Below are 20,205 nucleotides of genomic sequence, written 5' to 3' on the forward strand. Positions count from 1 at the left end.
TGCCTGTAGTCCCAGCTACTCAGGAGGCTGAGACAGGAGAATGGCATGAACCTAGGAGGCAGAGCTTGCAGTGAGCAGAGATCGCGCCACTGCAACTCCAGCCTGGGTGACAGAGCGAGACTCCGTCTCAAAAACAACAAAAAAAAAGTGGATAAAATATAAAGAATGGTTTTATAACTAAGATAACTAAAATTGTCAAAAACAATTAAAAAAAATCCTCCACAGTGATTGTGAAATGTAGTTAAATGCACAATGCAAGGCTGGGGAACGGCAACAAATTCTTGCTGTGATCAGGTTCCAAATCACTCCAAAGGGACGGACTGTGTCATGCTCAGGAGTCAGAGATGACCCTCCTGATTCATGACGAATGTCCAACTGTGCAGCTGCAGCAGGTGGGAAAGAGACAGTGCTCAGTACATAGGACTCGCCTGCAAGAGTTAGAAGGGTCAAATCTCCCATGCCTCCCCCTGGCCCCCAGATCAACCCTGTTGATGAGCCACACTATTCCCTCATTTCAATCACTTTGGTTTGAAACTTTCACTATTCAATTCAGGACTATTCTGCCATCTGTTAAAAAAAAAAAAGAATAAAATCATCCTTAAAAAGAATACAGAATACCAGGCAGAGTTATTTTTAATCTTGGATAGAAAAAAAAAAAAAGGCTATTAGGAGGAGTCCTCACCAGGACTGTCACTTCAAGTTCTCAGTCCGCTAATTTAAAACTCTTCAATCTTGTACAACCCCTTCAACACACAAACACCAACTCCATTACTTATCTGAGGAAAAGCAGCTTCCCCAAAATAGAACATTTTCCATTAAAGAAACACGTATTCCGTTGACATTTAAAAAAAAAAAAAAAAAAAAAAAGGAAGTTAGAGAAGGGCTGTCCAGACCATAAATAGTCATGGGAAATTATAGTCGTGTGTGCTACAGAGAAGGAAATAAAGGTCACTCCTGCAGTTTCTGAAATGGTTTTGAACTAGGAAGGAAACAAGTTTCAGCACCATAGTTGTTTACCATCGCTGTTTAGAGTATTTTTATGAGTCTGTTTCTTTAGATCCCATTTAGACCACCTAATTTCCTGTTAAGAATTTCTTTAGTGTAGCATTAGAATAAATTACAATGTAAGAAATAAATTTTATTGCCCTAAAATATCGTGGACTAGTGTTGGCTGGGAAACTACATAAAATAATTTCATTAAAATAGAATTCTCAGCTGGGCACAGTGGCTCACACCTGTAATCCCAGCACTTTGGGTGGCTGAGGTGGGTGGATCACCTGAGGTCAGGAGCTTGAGACCAGCCTGGCCAACATGGTGAAACCCGCCCCCCCAATAAAAATATAAATATTAGCCGGGTGTGGTGGCAGGTACCTATAATCCCAGCTACTCGGGAGGGTGAGGCAGGAGAATCACTTGAACCCAGGAGGCAGAGGTTGCAGTGAGCCAAGACAGCACCATTGCGCTCTATGCTGGGCAACAAGAGCGAAACTCCGGCTCAAAAAAAAGAAAGAAAAAAGACAAAAATAGAATTCTCTAGGAAATATGTAGTTACACACATACACACATACACACACACACACACACGAGATAAAACAATGTGAATTCATGTTTGCATATTTTTTAGGCCAGAAAAAGAGGGAATGTTTTAAAAACAGACAAGTGAATGCTCATCTAGAAAGCTGCCAAGCGACTTAAAAAACCCCTCATGGCATCTGAATAAAGGGAAGAAAGTGATTTCCTCAAAGATTTATCCTCTCATCTTTTTGAAAGTTGTCTGTAATTAAGGAACTATATACCTTTTATGCAAAATTAAGGGGGAAACTGCCAGCATCATCCACCTCCAAGAAATGAAACTAGTTAGTTGAAACCATATGAAGTGGTTCCAAAGGACATCATCTGAACTGCATAAGTCTGACTTAATCACCTTGCTGGTTAATTGTCAAAAGAGCAAACAATTGGACTAAAAATATTTTTTATTATCATAGTATCAGGAAAATTAAATTCAATACCCATTCACTTAAGCCATTCTTCCTAAAACCTCACAATGTTTCAGCAGGAGACAACTTAAATTGGTTTAATAGTCTACATTTCATCCTTCCACCAGAATGAACGAATACTTCAGTTTTGCAAAGTTTCTCCAGGATGGATAACAATTTTAGTAAATAAATAGGCTCCAGAACCCCACTCTCTGCTTTCAACCTTGCAAAAAAGCTAAATTCTTAAAGAGCTGAGTCAGGTCTCAACTCTCTATGATGTGATAACTATCCTCAAGCTTCTTCCTTACAGAATTTTGTAATAAGTATACTATAAAAAGATGGTTTAATGTGCCAACAGCTATTTCATGCTTCATCCATATAACATTTTTCACTATGCAATCCTCTTCTAATTAGAGAAAAAGCAGTAACATATGACTGTTTTCTTTTCATTTGTAAGGTACTTTGTAGATACCACAGATCTTTCTTCCTTCTTTATTTTTTCTTTTCTGACAGAGTCTTGCTCTGTTGCCCAGGCTGGAGTGCAGTAGCATTTGGCTCACAGCAACCTCTGCCTCCCAGGTTCAAGCAATTCTCCCACCTTAGCCTCCCGAGTAGCTGGGATTACAGGCATGCACCACCACGCCCAGGTAATTTTTGTATTTTTAGTAGAGACAGGGTTTCACCATGTTGGCCAGGCTGGTCTCGAATCCCTGACTTCAACTGACCCACCTGCCTCGGCCTCCCAAAGTGCTGGGATTACAGGTATGAGCCACTGCACCTGGCCATTATTTTCTATCTGATTTTTCCATCATCCCAGAAATATACCTTCTCATATTTCACGAAAGACAGAACTCAAAGCTGAGAAAGTAACATTATTTGGCAATGGCTCAATAGTAACTAGTGGCAGAGACAGAAATAAAACTCGGATTTCATCAGTCGCAAGTCCACAGTTTTCTATCATGTGTCTCCAAAATTCAAATGTTGAAAAATAATTATAAAAACCTTTTTGTGGGGACATTTTCATAGGTCCTTTTTTTCTAAAAGAGCTAGAGGGTCAAGCAGGGCACCTGCATGTAATGTGAAGACCACGTGTGCACAGCATTTCAAACTCAATTCTTAAAACAAGTTAGTAAATAGCACAGTACTCAAGAACTTCTCTCAGCATAAAGTTCAAAAGTCTTAGAGAAAAGACACAGAGATATGGCTCCTGCCCTAAAGTGTTTGGAAAGTCACCCACAACAACAGTGAGACAAATCCATTTCCTGCTTCTTGAACAATTGCTCTGCTCTCCTTGGCACATTCTGTCCATTTGACTCATCTATATTTTGTTTTGTTTGCTTTTTAGTAATTTCCAGCACACCCTTAAATTTTACAGCCAAATTCTCTCTTTGAAACAGGGCACAGGATTTGGTACCATAACAGATTTACCTATTTGTAGACACACCAGGTATCGTTAAATGATTTTTCTGGAAATCTGTACTGGGACTTATATACCATTAAAAATCCACATAGTCACAACTGTCTAACCCCAGCAAAACTCTTACTTTTAGGCAACCCTGATTTCTGTCTCCAAAGCATGCCAGAAGTGTAAATATTCCAAGTTTCTTATTATTGCTTGTTTTTATAACAAAGTACTTTTGACAGTTCCATCTATCTTCACAAGGCTGACACTTCACGTTGTATTTCATTATCAGTCCTCCTTTCTCCTCCAATCAGTCTTATTATCTTAGATGACCTTGATGTTTTTGAAGTGTACTCAACAAGTATTTTGTAAAATGTCTCTCAATTTAGGTTTCATGTTTCATCATCATTAGAGTAAGGTCATGCACTTTTGGCAAAAATATCACAGAGGTTGTGCCCTTCTCAGGGCATCACATCAGGATGTATGTGACGCCAATGTCTTATTATTGGAGATATTAACTTTGATTACTTGGTTAAGGTGGTGTCTGCCAAGCATCTCCACTGCAAAGTTATAATTTTTTCTTTTGTAATTAAATAAACGTGTGGAGAGATCATCTGAGACTATGGAACTCTTCTGTTTCTCATATTTTTGCCCATTTATTTAGCATTTGTGCTTGTAACAATCATTTCTGTGTTGTTTGCCAAATGATTTTTCTATTTTCATGATTCCCTCTACTTACAGTTTGTTAGATGGAATTATCTTGCAAGAGCTCTCCCAATTTATTTACCTAATTACTTGTTTTACTTCAGTATGGTCATATCAATGTTTATTTTATTCTGCTGGATAGAATTCATTACTATCATTGTGTACTTTTTGCTCACATTGTCCCAAATGTGGCCACTGGGAGCTCCTTCAAGTTGACTCATGCATCCTTTGACATGCTCCCATCATTTTGTGAGCATTTCTTTACTTTTGGGCTCATCTTGTATTCAGCCTGCTCTAGCCCTACACTCAATCCTGTTTCCAAGGACACCTGATTCCTTTTGTTGAAGAATGATACTTAAAAAGCAAAGTCTTTTTATTTTATTTTATTTTGTTGTGAGATGGAGTCTTGCTCTGTTGCCCAAGCTGGAGTGCAATGGCCCGATCTCGGCTCACTGCAACCTCCGCCTCCTGGGTTCAAGTGGTTCTCCTGTCTCAGCCTCCCAAGTAGCTGAGATTACAGGCGTGCATCACCAGCCCGGCTAATTTTTGTATTTTTAATAGAGACGGAGTTTTGCCACATTGGCCAGGCTGGTCTCGAACTCCTGACCTCAGGTGATCTGCCCACCTCGGCCTCCCAAAGTGCTGGGACTACAGGCAGGAGCCACGGCGCCAAGCCAAAAACCAAGGTCTTGATGTCTAGGTACACTTCCTGGTACTGGTGTGTCATTACCTCTAGGCCTTCTCAGTAGAAAAAGTAAAACATACATGTTTAGCTGTCTGGTAAGGTTTGTCTCTCCCTTGTATTAATAGTTTTACTTTTTCAGTGTTTTCCCAGCTATTCTTATATGATTCTTTTAACCATATGAACAGTAGCATCAATTTGTCTAACTTGATTATAAAAGCATTTTGGTATTTACATGATGATTGTGTTAAATTTACAAAGTAATCTACAAAAAACTGATATCTTAATAATATTAAGTCATCCTATCCAAGAATAAGGAATATTGTTCCACTTGTTCAAATCTGCAAATTTCAGAACTGTTTTAACGTTTTATTCATATAGTTTTTGCACATTTCTTGTTTATTCCTAAGTATTTAACCTTGTTTGATGCTATTTTAAATGGGATTTTCACTATCAATATAATATGTCTTCCAATGGCTATGTTTGTGTATACAAAGGCATTTGATTTCTGCATATTAACTTTATATCCCTGCTACTTTATTGAAATATTTTGTTGTCTGAATTCATTTATCAGTGATTCTCTAGGGTTTTCCAAGTATACTATCATGTTAACTGCAATAGAGATAGTTTATCTCTTCTTTACCCAACACTCATGCCTCTAATTGATCTTTTCTTGCCTAATTACCTGGCTAATATATCTAACACAACATTGAATAAGAGTGAAAATAATGGGCTTTCTTGTCCTGTTACTAATCTTAGTAGAAATACCAATGGGGTTTCCCCATTAAGAAACTGGCTTTAGGACTAAGTGTGTGTGTATATAATATTAAAGAAGTATCCCTCCATACCTGAGGTAGTATTTTCCTTATTTTTTTATTAACAGCTTTATTGAGATATAATTCATAATTCACATATGGCTACACATTGTTTATCCACACATCAGCTGAGGAACATTTGGGTTGTTTCCATTTTGGGGGTGAGTTAAGTTCAAGTACATGTATATTTTATTTTAGATTCAGAAGGTACATGTGCAGGTTTGTTAAATGGGTAAATTGTGTAATGCTGGCATTTAGATATCACCCAAATATTTGGGTACCACCAAATAGTACCCAATAGGTAGTTTTTCAAACCGTATATCCCTTATCCCTTTCCGAGTCCTCAGTGTCTCTTGTTTCCAGCTTTATGGCCATGTGTATACACTGTTTAGCTCCCATGTATTAAGAATGTGTAGTATTTTTCTGTTTCTGTATTAATTCACTGAGGATAACAGTCTCCAGCTGCATCCATGTTGCTGCAAAGGACATAATTTTGTTTTTTTATGGCTGTGTAGTATTCCATGGTATATATGTACCATATTTTCTTTATCCAATTCACCACCGATGGGTACATAGGTTGATTCCATGACTTTGCTATTGTGAACAGTGTTGCAATAAATATATGAGTTCAGGGAAAGTGTCTTTTTGACACTTGATTTCTTTTCCTTTGGGTACATATTCAGTAGTGGGATTGCTGGGTGGAATGGTATTTCTATTTTTAGTTCTTTGGGAAATCTTCATACTGTTTTCCACAGGGGTTGAACTAATTTACATTCCTACCAACAATGTATGTTCTCTTTTCTCCATATCCTTGACAACATGTGTTATATTTTGACTTAATAGTCATTCTGACTGGTGTGAGATGGTATCTCATTGTGGTTGTAACTTGCATTTCTCTGACGATTGTGATGTTGAGCATTTTTTCATGTTTGCTGGCAGCTTGAATTTTTTCTTTTGAGAAGTGTCTATTCATGTCCTTTGCTCACTTTTTAATGGGGCTGTTTCTTTCTTATTTGAGTTTCTTATAGATATTTGTCCTTTGCCAGTTGCATAGTTTGCAAATATTTTCTCCCATTCTGTAGACTGTTCACTCTGTTGTTTCTTTTGCTGTGCAGAAGCTCTTTCGTTTAATTAAGTCCCATTTGTCAATATTTGTTTTTGTTGCATTTGCCTTTGAGGTCTTAGTCATAAATTCTTTGCCCAGGCCAATGTCCAGAAGAGTTTTTCTTCTATGATTTGCATCCTTTGAAGTATTATATTTAAGTTTTTAATCCATCTTGAGTTAATTTTTGTATATGGTGGGAGGTAGGGGTCCAGTTTCATTCTTCTGCATATGGCTAGCCAGTTTTCCCAGCACTATTTATTGAACAGGGTGTCCTTTCCTCATTGTTTATTTTTGTTGACTTTGTCAAAAGATCTGTTGGTTGTAGGTGTATGGCTTTCTTCCCAGGTTCTCTATTTTGTTCCTTTGATCTATGTGTCTGTTTTTGTAACAGTTTGATGCTGTTTTCATTACCTACAGTGTTTGCAGTATATTACCTTGAAGTCAGGTAATGTGATGCCTAAGACTTTGTTCCTTTTGCTTAGGATTGTTTTGGCTATTTGGCTCTTTTGTGTTTCCACATGAATTTTATAACTTTTTTCTAATTTCATGAAAAATGACATTGGTAATTTGATAGGAATTACATTGAATCTGTAGATTGGGCAGTATAGCCATTTAAATGATACTGATTCTTCCAATCCATGAGCATGGAATGTTTTTCCACTTGTTTGTGTCATCTCTGATTTCTTTCATCAGTGTCTCTTATAGTTCTCCTTCTAGAGATCTTTCACCTCTTCGGATAAATGTATTCCTAGGTATTTTATTTTATTTTTTTGCTATTGTAAAAGGTATTGTATTCTTGATTTGGTTCTCAGCTTGAAAGTTACTGGTGTACAGGAATGTTACTGATTTTGGGTGCTGATTCTGAATCCTGAAACTTTTCTGAAGTTGTTTATCATGTCTGAGAGTCTTTTGGAGGAACTTTTAGGGTTTTCTAGGTATAGAATCATATCATCAACAAATGGATAATGTGATTTCCTCGTTTCCTATTTGGATGACCTTTATTCTTTCTCTTGCCTGACTGCTCTGGCTAGGACTTTTAGTACTATGTTCAATAGGAGTGGTGAGAGTAGGCATACTTGTCTTGTTCCAGTGTTAGGGGAACACTTTCAACTTTTGCCCATTCAGTATGATGCTGGCTATGGGTTTGTCATAGATGGCTCTTATTATTTTGAGGTACATTCCGTTGATGCCTAGTTTGTTGAGAGTTTTTATCATATTGGGATACTGGATTTTAATCAAAGACTTTTTTCACATCTACTGAGATGATACAGTTTTTGTTTTTAATTCTGTTTATGTGGTGAATCACATATATTGATTTGTGTATATTGAACCATCCTTGCATCCCAGGAATAAAGCTTTCTTGAGCATGATGAATTATCTTTTTGATATGCTGCTGAATTCAGCTGGCTTAGTTATTTGATGAAGATTTTTGTGTCTATGTTCATCAGAGATATTGACTTGTTATTTTCCTTTTATGTTGTATCCTTGTCAGATTTTGGTATCAGGATGATACTGGTTTCACAGAATGAGTTAGGGAGGAATCCTGCCTCCTCAATTTTTTGGAATAGTTTCAATAAGATTGGTACCAGCCCTTCTTTGTTATGTCTGGTAGAATTCGGATGCGAATTCACCTGCTCCAGGGCTTTTTTTTCGTTGGTAGATTTTTATTATTGACTCAATTTTGTAACTTATTATTGGCCTGTTCAGGATTTTGATTTCTTCCTGGTTCAACCTTGGGAAGCTGTGTGTTTCCAGGGATTTATGCACTTCCTCTAGATTTTCTACTTTGTGTGCATAGAGATATTTGCAGTAATCTCTGAGGATCTTTTCTGTTTCTGTGCTATCAGCTGTAATCTCATCTCTGTCATTTTTAATTTGTGCTTATTTGGATCTTTTTTTTTCTTTCTGTCACCCAGGCTGGAGTGCAGTGGCACCATCTTGGCTCACTGTAACCTCTGCCTCCCAGATTCAAGCAGTTCTCCTGCCTCAGCCTCCCTAGTAGCTGGGATTACAGACATGCACCACCATGCCCAGTTAATTTTTTTGTATTTTTAGTAGAGACAGGGTTTCACCATATTGGCCAGGCTGGTCTCGAACTCTTGACCTTATGATACGCCTGCCTCAGCCTCCCAAAGTGCTGGGATTACAGGCATGAGCCACCGTGCCTGGCCCTTTTTTTTCTTAATCTAGTGAGTAGTCTATCAATCTTGTTTATCCTTTCAAAGAACCAACTTTTTGTTTCATTGACTCTTTTTTTTTCGGTCTCAATTTCATTTAGTTCTCTGATTTTAGTTATTTCTTCTCTTCTGCTAGCTCTGGGTTTAGTGTGTTCTGTTTTTTTCTAGTTCCTTTAGGTCCAACAATTAGTTGTTAACTTGAGATTTTTCTATTTTCTTGATGTAGGCACTTAGTGGTATAAACATTCCCTTTGCTGTATCCCAGAGGCTTTGCTATATTGTGTCTCTATTTTCATTTGTTTTAAAGAATTCCCTCAATTTTGTGTTTATTCCAAAGTCAATCAGAGGACCAAACTGTTTAGTTTCTGTGTATTCATGGGTTTTTTTTTTTTTTTTTTTTTTAGATGGAGTCTCTCTCTGTCACCCAGGCTGGAGTGCAGTGGTGTGATCTTGGCTCACTGCAACCTCTGCCTCCTGGGTTCAAGCAATTCTCCTGCCTCAGCCTCCCAAGTAGCTGGGATTACAGGCACATGCCACCATACCTGGCTAATTTTTCTGTGTTTTCTTTTTTAGTAGAGATGGGAGTTTCACCGTGTTAGCCAGGATGGTCTTGATCTCCTGACCTCGTGAGCCTCCTGCCTCGGCCTCCCCAAAGTGCTGTGATTACAGGCATGAGCCACTGCACCCGGCCCTATTTGTGTGGTTTTGAGAGTTTTTCTTGGTATTAATTTCTAGTTTTATTTCACTGTGGTCTGAGAAGATGCTTGACAGGATTTCAATTTTTTGAATTTGTCGAGGCTTGCTTTATGACTGAGCATGTAGTCAATCTTTGAGAATGTTCTGTGCGTAGATATGAAGAATGTATATTCTGTGGTTGTTGGATGGAGTATTCTGTAGACATCTACTAGGTCTACTTGGTCAAATGTCGAATTTAAGTCCAGAATTAGTATTCTGCCTTGATAGTCTGTTTAATGAGATATTGAAAACCCCTACTTTTACTGTATCGCTATCTCTTTTCTTAGATCTGGTATTCGTTTTATAAATCTGGATGCTCTGATGTTGGGTGAGTATGTACATAGGATAATTAAATCTTCTGGTTGAACTGAACCCTTTATTATATAATGCAATTTTTTTTTTTACTGTTGTTGGTTTAAAGTATGTTTTATCTGATACAAGAATAGCAACTCCTACTCTTTTTTGTTTTCTATTTGCATGATCACTCTCTCTCCTTCCCTTTACTTTGAGTCTACAGATGTCATTACATGTGAGATGGGTCTCTTGAAGGCAATAGAAGCTTGGGTTCAAGCACATGTACTGATATATCTGAGTCTCAACTCTGTCATAATTATTTCATATTCATATTTGTCATGTTTCCCTCTCTATAGGATATATATTATGTCTCCTTTAATACATTAATTTTTCTGATATTTAAGGAAGTTGGTATTTTTGTTCTATGGTTATCTTTGTTCTTATGTCTTATTAAATGACCTTATCCCCTTGGATTTTTATTTAATCATTTCTTATCTGGCTTGCCAGTTTTTGTCAGCATTCTGTAAGTTACACCTATTGCCTAGATGGCAATCAATAAGCTCCTTCTACTTTACTCTTTCTCCTTTTTCTCTCTTCCCATTTCTAAGCGCATTATTTTTTATTTTGTTTTTAGAGACAGGGTCTGTCACCTGGACTAGAGTGCAGTGGTCCAATCATAGCTCACTGCACCCTCAAGTTCCTGGACTCAAGGATTCCTGAGAGGCTCCTACCTCAGCCTCTCAAGCAGCTGGGACTCTAAGTGTATGCCACCATGCCTGGCTAATTTTAAAAATTCTTTGTAGAGACAGGGTCTTGCTATGTTGCCCAGGCTTGTCTCAAACTCCTAACCTCAAGCTATCCTCCTGCTTTGGCCTCCCAAAGTGCTAGGACTACATGAATGAGCCACCACTCCCAGTCAAGCTGCATTACTAACAGTTTGTCACCACTTTTTGTATATTAATCTTCCACCCTCTTTCCCACCTTTCAGTCTCAAATCTACATTTATATATACCAAAATGCTCACTATCATTCCTTTTGCTAAAATATACTAGTTATTTCTTGGTTGGATAAGTTTATCTTCTGGTACATCATGCCCACACAGCGTTCTGTGTGGACAGAAATGTTCCATGTCTTCACTCTCCAGCATGGTACCCACTATTACATGTGGCTACTGAGCACCTAAAATATGACTAATACAATGAATTAACTAAGTTTTATATATTTATAAGCTACAATTCATTTAAATTACTACTAAAAGCCACCGGATTACATACTTTCTTAAGAGGATGAATTTTATGGTGTGTGTATATCTAAAAAGCTACACGTGACTACAGGTTTTGAATCAGACTTAACAGCTTTAGTAGATTCCTGGAGAAGGGATCATGGGTGCACAGATCTCTAAGTCCTTGAGGTCTTTAAAAAACAGCTTTATAGAAACATAATTCACATAATATAAAATACACCCTTTTAAACTGTGTGACTTAGTGATTTTTTAGTTTTTTTCACAAACTTGTGCAACCATCACCACCATATAATCCCACAACAGTTTCATCATTCCATAAAGAAACTCTATACCCATTTGTAGTCACTCATCATTTCTCCCTTCCTCACATCTCCTGGATCTACTTTCTATCTGTATGGATTTGCCAAATCCAAATATTTCATATAAAAAAATCATACAGCATGTGTCCTTTTGTGTCTGGCTTCTTTCACTTAGCATACTGCTTTCAGGGTTTATCCATGTTACTGCATATACTAGTACCTTTTACTGGTGATTAATATTCCACTATCTATTATACCAGTTTGTTTATCCATTAATCAAGTGATAGACATTTGAGTTCTACTTTCCAGTAGAAAGTTATGAATAATGTTGCTATCAACATTTACATACAAGTTTGGTGTAAACATATATGCTTTCATTTCTCTTGGGTATATACCTAAGAGTAGAATTGCTGGGTAATATTGTGTTTAATTATTTGAGGAACTGACCATCTATTTTCCAAAGTGCTTGCATCATTTTACATTCCTGCCAGCAGTGTACAAGGTTTCAATTTCTCTCCATTTTGTCCAATACTTGTTACTGTCTTTTTGATTATAGCCACCCTAGTGGGTATAAGTCATATCTGATTGTGGTTTTTGTTTACATTTCCCCAATGGCTAATGATGTTAAGCATCTTTTTATGTGTTTCTTGGCCATTTGTATATTTTCTTTTGAGATATGTCTATTCAAATCCTGTGAACATATTTTCATTCAGCTATTTGTCTTTTTTATTGTGAACTGTAAGAGTTCTTTCAAGTCCCCTATCGGATATATTTCTGTGGGTTGCACGTTCACTTTCTTGATCCTTTGAAGCACACAAGTTTTAAATTTTGATCAAATCCAATTTATTTTTTTAGTTGTTGCTTATGTTTTTGGTGCTTACATGTTTAACTGTTTTCTATAACTTAGATCTTAAAGGAGACTTGGCTTGATATAAAAATCTTGAGTCAATCTTTTATTAAGTTTTTAAAAAACATTACTCCATTATTACCTTGCATTGTATAATGTTTTTGAGAAGTCTAATGACAATCTAAATATTTGCCTTTTAAAACTATTTTATCTTTTTACTGGTGGTCATAATTATTTATATCTTCAAAATCTAATAGTTTTAATATAATAAGTTTTAAAATTGAACATTCTGGGTTTATTCCAGGTACCCAATCGATACTCTTTTTCACATGTACTTTAAGATATTTTGTTTGTTGTTGAAAAAATTCCTTGAATGATATTTTTAAATAATAGTTCTGTCAATTTTTTTTTTCTTTGTTCTTCAAGGACACATATACAAATGTTATGCCTTTTGGATCTGTCTTCCATTTCCACTATTTTATCTCTAACTTTTTCAAATAATTCTTCATCTTATTTTCATTCTCTTCATTTTCCTTTGTTTCTTTTATGTCCCCTATTAATTTTTCAGGTGTATTCTCCCTTGGGCACCCTGTAATTACTCCTCATTTCTCAGATAACTGTCATTTTCTTCCATTTTCTGAGTTCAATCACTTCTTTCCAGCCCTTCCTTTTTGTCCACTTTGTTCTTAGTTCCTTAATTTTTTTGTTTTATATCATAAAATGTTCACTTGACTATATTTGATTTTGCTGGGAATGTTGTCTTATAGTTTTCTTAGGCTTCACAATAGATTTTTTGGGGTACGAACTATTCGACAGTGGACATATGTTGTTTTTTGCTTTCTCATTTTAGGAGCCAATAACTCAATATAGATCGTTCATCTTTTTCCCAGTCATTTTCACGGTATCAGGTTGTTTTACAAGTTTCTTAGTTCGGTGCTGTATCTTCTATCAGCATAGATAAGTGCAGACGCATTAAGGGATCTCTTTGTTTGGATGGAGTAGGGAAGGGCTGTGTGTCCTCTGATGTTCTGGTTCATTTGTCTTGTAGAACCTTTAGTTTTCCCCATTTGCTTCGCTTCCTCTTTACCAATCCAGTTGCCAATTTTCCTTCAATAACTGTATTTCTGGCTTGCTATCCCTTCAAGTTGTACTTACTTATACCTAAGCTTAGGTGGTAGTGGTAGACCCACCTAAAGCCCTACTGCCAGCTCCCCTCTTCTCTCTTCCCCACAGTTTTTCTGATTCTGCCACTGCTTGACACAAAACCTTAGGGTATAACAGGGATAAAGTCAAAGTGTAATTGCTGGGAATTGATGCTTATTTCTCTTTTTATTTATAAATTACCCTCTCACTGAATTAAGATGGGGGCTACCACATTTTGGCGCTGCTAAAGGAACAATATTTCTCACAGAAGATGCTCTAGCTCAGTAGGGTGCAATCTGGCTGCACTTCCTAATTCTCTAGGGAGCTTTCCTTAGTGAAGAATTCTCAACTTCAACTCGAAGATATTCTTGTTAAGTAGGCCAGGGTGGGGCCTCAAAATCTATATAGCAGAATTCTGATGGTTGGCGGAGTTGAGAATCATCATGGTGCAAAAACCCCTGTCCTAATGCATTTTCATGGTTTCTGGGGATACACACACCCCTCACTGGCAGGGTGGACTTGACCATCTCATCCATTTTAGGAGCATCAGATAAACAGGGGCAAAGATTACCAAAGCAGTCTCTCAGAGTACAGGCAGAACTCTTCTGATAATCCACGAATGGCCTCTTTTCAATCTCAGAGCAATGTTCACAGCTGAACACACGAATGCCTGGAAGCTTCTGGCTAAACCTTTCTGGTTTGTTCTGGTTAATAAAAATGGAGTTTGCCACCAGAACTCCAACCTTGCTAAGATTACATAATCAGCCACTTTCCAATGCCCCCACCCAACTCCGTTCTCCAGGACTGAGGTAGATCTTTTTGGGAGAAATAGGGGAGAGAAAAGAATGAAAATTCTCTTTCCCTTCATAGTATTCTAAACATCACTGACTGATTCTCTAGTTTTGAAAAACTTATCAGTTGATTTTGATGTAATAACCCTGGTTAAGAACAATACCTTAAAATATTTGAGAAACACAACACTTTAAAAAGCAGAGAGGGGATGTATATGTTATCTAGAAATATCTCTAGACACATTCAGTTTTTCTATTAAAATCCTTCTTTTATAAAAATCTATTTGTTTCAGCAGTAGTACCTGGGTCATCTTAAGCTTTCAGTGTTTTCAGCAGACCATCTGCAGTGGAGTCACTCAGGGAGCCTTGATAAACATACAGTTCCCAGACTATCCCTCTAAAATCGAAGTGAGAAGACCTGAGATTAAGAGCTAAGAATCTGCATGTTTGATAAGTACTCTAGGAAATTCTGAAAACACTTTGAGAAACACTATCTTAGTCCACTGTGACTCTCAAAACATCAGAATTTCACTCTCAAAACATCAGAACTTCACGATACATCAGAACATCAAAAGATAGCCCTCGTCACTGAAAAAAAATAGTTGCCTACAACTCAGATTTTTAAAATGCCAGAAATATCTGTCTTTGCCAAAAGGCACCAGTTGCCATGGTCAATGGATCACGCTCTTCTAAATTTTCTGTTCCCTTTTAGTCCCTTTGATATTTACACATATTCTCTCTGAGTCACTAAAACTTATGGTCTGTAATGTGACTAATACTCTGGGAATATTTAATAAACACACATGAGCAATTACCACGAAGCTCATTTGAACATACACTTCCCCAACTTCTGCCCCTGAAAATACCTTGTACTAGTCCACCCAGGAATAAAAACAGACCTGGCTGCCCTCCCAGAGCAGGGACCTATAACTCTCCTTTAAAGGGTCCATTTTTGGCTTTGTTAATTAGGCTGACTTTATCAGGAGAAGCAGTCTGGCCATCAAATGTGCATGCGGATGCTAGGTGGACAGGGAGTCAGCCATTGCCAAGATTTCAGGAAGAAACAGAAGGATGGCAGTCCCTCTGGCAATGTCTCATCCACTCCGGTGACCCATGGAGAATGTCTACCCTCCCTGCACCCATCTGTTGATGACACCTAATTATCTGAAACTCTTCTGGGGTTTCCATCAGGAAAATCCTCAACTCTAATTAAAAAGACAGGTAAATGAGAAATCTAGGCCCATGATCTAGATTAGAATATCTTCCTCAAGTATTTAGAGGAAGATGAAGATGATTAAAAGTTGTCTAATGTAGCGTAGATTCCCGTTTCTTATTTGGTTACCAAATAGCTTCCTGCTACCAGGAATACCAGGTATAGCAGATTAATATATACTATTCTAAAGCTGTAATAACTTTTTTCATTTTTTGAGACACGGTCACACTCTGTAACCCAGGCTGGAGTGTAGGTGGTTGTGATCAGAGCTCATGGCAGCCTCAAACTCCTAGGCTCAAGGGATCCTCCCACCTCAGCCTTCCAAGTAGCTAGGACCAGAGGTATGTGCCACCACACCTGACCTTTTTTTTTTTTTTTTTTTCCAATTTGTAGTGACAGGGTCTTGCCATGTTGCCCAGGCTGGTCTTAAACTCCTAGGCTCAAGCAATCCTCTCGTGTTGGCCTCCCAAAGTTCTGGGATTATAGGTGTGAGCCACTGTGCCTGGCCCTGTAATACTTAACAGACAGTATCATGTAATTAAAACTATGAGACTGGCTTTAGCAGGCAAAATTCAGAGCAAAGGAAAACTCTCATGAGTCAAAATGTGGTCTTCTGTTCTGTGTCCAGTAACACATGCTTCTCTGATATTTCTCTTGACACTTGGTAGTGCAAGTTCTACTTAAGAGCACGAACCACTGAAACATATAAAGCCCTTTCCTCAGTTATATAACGAAACACAGAACTGTAACCATAATTTATTATCACAAAAAAAATAAAAAAGGAATTTACATATTTTTAAGATTTGTATTACGTAGCAAACTGAATGGAAGGGCAACTGAAGCAGTTTCACCAATGCCTGCAGCTATTTGCCAAACACATAGCTTTGTATCATCCAACAACAAAATGTTGCTCATTATACCATGAGCCTAAATTATACTAGACCAACCTTATAATTTTCCGTCTATTCTACCTTCTTAAACCTACCTTTCACTATAGTTTATTGTGCAGTTACTTTAAACTCTTCATTAGACTGTAAGCTTCTTGAGGATAATTCCTATGTTTAGTCATTTCTCAATGTCCTGTGCATCCAGCACAGTGATTTAAACTCAGCGAGATGTCTGCTACACTGAACCATGTGAACAAAAACAAATCACAACTGAAAGCACCTGCAAGAAGCCAGTCACAAAGAATCTTTCCTAAAAACTGTCCTTAATATTTTAAATTTCATGTTTTCCAGGTTGGCCTACTTCAACAACTGTCAGTACTAGTTTATTCATTCCCCCCTCAAACTCATCAAACCAAATACACAATATTTGTAAATTTTCCTGAGTTTAAATTATGCCTCAATTAAAAAAAGTAATAAAATTTTTAAAAATAGGTAGGTAAAAATCTCCATTATTGAGGTTGTGCAAAGAGGATAAGTATTAACCTTTAAAGGCAATAATTTAGTGGAAATCATTAGAAAATGTTATTTTTCTTATCTTCTAACAAGTGAACTAATACAAAAATATGGTTTAAAAAAACAGCTAATCAAATTTATCCCACCCCCTTCACATAATCCTGTCTGCCCAAGTAATTAACAATCTTAACTTTTCTCTCTGATTCTACTAAATCAGTTGCTATGCTATGCTGGAGATGTAGCAATTAGAGCTTGGAAAACAAAAGGTGCGGGAATATGCCTTCTTGAAAAAGTTTCTTATTTCTCCCATTTTTTGGTCATTTGTTTTACTCTCATAAAATAAAAGCAAGGTATTTGCCCCTTCTCATTCACCCAACCCTTTACTCCAGAACTCTCCTGTGCCAGAAATGCATTTACCCTGCCCTGTCCTCCCCTCACAGCCTCCAAAGGCTGGCAAATTGTCCCCCACGGTCCCTGTTTTCAAAAATGCAGCTGGCTGTAGACAGGTCAGTCTATTTGTACGGGGATTTCTGCCTAAATGCCTTTAGCTAACACTGCTGGCCTAGCTAATGATAGCAGTGTACTTCCAGTGGCTCAGTTCACATCTTTGTGCAGTTCACATTCATGTTCCAGTTCACACAATCCTTCCTTTTCCAACATACAGGTACCGTTTGGGAATTGTACAAATCAGCAAAATGAGAAAACTGAGGTTTAGAATGACCTGCACAGAATTACAAAGCCAACAATGAAGGCAGTGGTTCTCAATCCTGGGAGTCATCACAATCCCCTAAAACTACAACTGTTCTTACTTAAATCCTTGTCCAAACACAACTAAACATGAAAATACAGTCTCCAGAGAATGAAACACAGAAATGTCCTTGTAAAATCAAATTCTCAGAAATGAATAAAGAATGATTATTATCTATTGGAAATTCTAGCACTGATAACCTTTAATAGTTGTGAACTTACCAGAATTGGCCAGATTCAGAAATGGTTTTTATTTCACTCAGACTCCTAAAACCTAAATCCATTCCTTTATTTGGTTCTACAGATTCAGTGTAGAACTCTAGGGGAACAAGTGGATTCTCATTATGACATAACTTATAATTCTCCATAGGAGAAGAAATCAAATTTTATAGTATTCACAACCAAAAAGCATTATGTCTAAAGTCATCTGTCTCTGCACACTGTGCTTTGATATTAATGTAAAAACAAGAATTCTGGCCTGGTGTGGTGGCTCATGCCTGTAACCCCAGCACTTTGGGAGGCCAAGGCGGGTGGATCACTTGAGGTCAGAAGTTTAAGACCAGCCTGGTCAACATGGGGAAACCCCATCTCTACTAAAATTACAAAAATTAGCTGGAATTGGTGGCATGCGCCTGTAATCCCGGCTATTTGGGAGGCTGAGGGAAGAGAATGACTTGAACCCAGGAGGCGGAGGTTGCAATGAGCTGAGATCACACCACTGCACTCCAAGCCTGGGCCACAAAGCTAGACTCAGTCTCAAAAAAAAAAACAAAAACAAAAACAAAAAAAAACCCAAAACCAAAAAACAAGAATTCTTTCAATGATCTTGAAACATTTCACTTTTTACCAGAAGGATGACATAGTACTGGCCAATTACAATATGACAATTCCATTCTCTCATAGTTCTATTGTTTCTTTATAATTATTCCAGTTGGAATTCGTTATAACTTACATTAGTACACTGAAAATAATTTTCTTTTTAAGTGAGGAAAACAGAATAAAAGGAAAAAGAAGAGTGCTAGAAATGTTCTATATCTTGTTCTGGGTAAGGTGGTCCCTGCAACCATTTCTGTAATATGTAAAAATTCATTGAGCAGTACGCTTAAAAGTTGGACACTTTACCAAATGTAAGTCATATTTTTGTAGTAAGTTTTTTTTAATCTTATTAAAGATTTATGGAAAAGATGAGGAAGAAAAAAATATAAAGCCAGGAATGAAGGTAGTATTTGAAATTCCTTAAATTCTCTATCATTTATTACACAAATATTTTTTGAGCACTTTCCTTTATTCCAGACAGTGTAAGATATTGATGATAAAACTATAATTAAGACACAGTCACTAGCCACATGGTGTTAGTAATCTACTAATGGAGAGAGACAAGTGAACAAGAAATTACAATACAGTGTGTGATGGGTATTAAGGCAGGAGTAAGCTCAGGGAGTTAGGAACATGCAGTGGGAAATCTAATTCGGCTTAGGAGAGCCAGAGATCGCAGGCGGCCATTTCACCCACATAATATGACACATGCTGAAACACAGCCAACATTTATTTTGTAAGGTAAAAAGATCTGTCATCATTTCCTTCTCTTCTCTGCACTTCTAGAAGCAAAATTAAATTTAACGTTTTTGTCTTCATTATGAGATACACTAAAAGTTAGATCCTTCATACTGTCTCTAAAGTAATGGTCACTCCCTAAAAATAAACATGGGAGCAGAAGTCAAAATAACTCAGGTTATGAAACATTTTAGAATGATGCATATGGGTTCTGAAGCAAACAAGATGCTCCAAAGTAAGTTAACAGCCACTGTTACTTAAAGCTTTCTTTAAAGAAAATTCTGCATGTGGCAACTTATCACAACAAAATCACAGAGCTTCATTTAATGTTGAAATTAACCTCTCCCTCCCATTCAAAACAACTTCAAATGCTTAGTGTATGATACAAGTAATTTGGGAAAATTTTGTTTGTTCAAAACAAAATAATTGAATTGAATATACAGTTAATTATGATAAAGTTAAGAAGGACTTATTAAAAAACAGTAAGTGCTAGGCGTGGTGGCTCACACCTGTAATCCCAGTATTTTGGGAGGCTGAGGTGGGTGGATCACTTGAGGCCAGGAGTTTGAAACCAGCCAGGCCAACATGGCAAAACCCCACCTCTACTAAAAATACAAAAAATTAGCTGGGCATGGTGGCACATGCCTGTAGTTCCAGCTACTTGGGAGGCTGAGGCAGGAGAATCGCTTGAACCTGGGAGGCAGAGGTTCCAGTGAGCCGAGATCACACCACTGAACTCCAGCCTAGGCGACAGAGTGAGACTCTCAAAAAATAAAAAACACCACCACCAACAAAAAACAATAACAACAACTAAGCTAACTCTGGGACAATTCATCTCCATCTCCCAAAGTCCCAAACATGTGAAAGCAGGAACAGAGCTTAATTAATCATAAGATAATTAAGCTAAGCCTGGCATGGGATGTGACCAGGTAGTAACAGAGGAGCACAATTCTCATCCTTGTTTTACACCTACATCACCATGACACGTTTATGGACAATGTAACCTACTTTGCTCCAGAGAGCAGCAAAGTTAATAAAGAATCTATAAGTTGCTCCTGACTCCATTGCCTACAAAAT

General features: G+C 37.4%; 1 protein-coding gene across 1 annotated transcript in view; it reads right to left on the reverse strand.

The window, feature by feature from the left end:
* PHLPP1 (PH domain and leucine rich repeat protein phosphatase 1) overlaps window positions 1-20,205 on the reverse strand; it is a 262,717-nt gene that overhangs the window by 40,438 nt on the left and 202,074 nt on the right. The gene's annotated exons all lie outside the window — the stretch shown is intronic.

Source organism: Nomascus leucogenys, chromosome 4 (genome assembly GCF_006542625.1).
Source record: "Nomascus leucogenys isolate Asia chromosome 4, Asia_NLE_v1, whole genome shotgun sequence".
NCBI classification, from domain to species: domain Eukaryota; kingdom Metazoa; phylum Chordata; class Mammalia; order Primates; family Hylobatidae; genus Nomascus; species Nomascus leucogenys.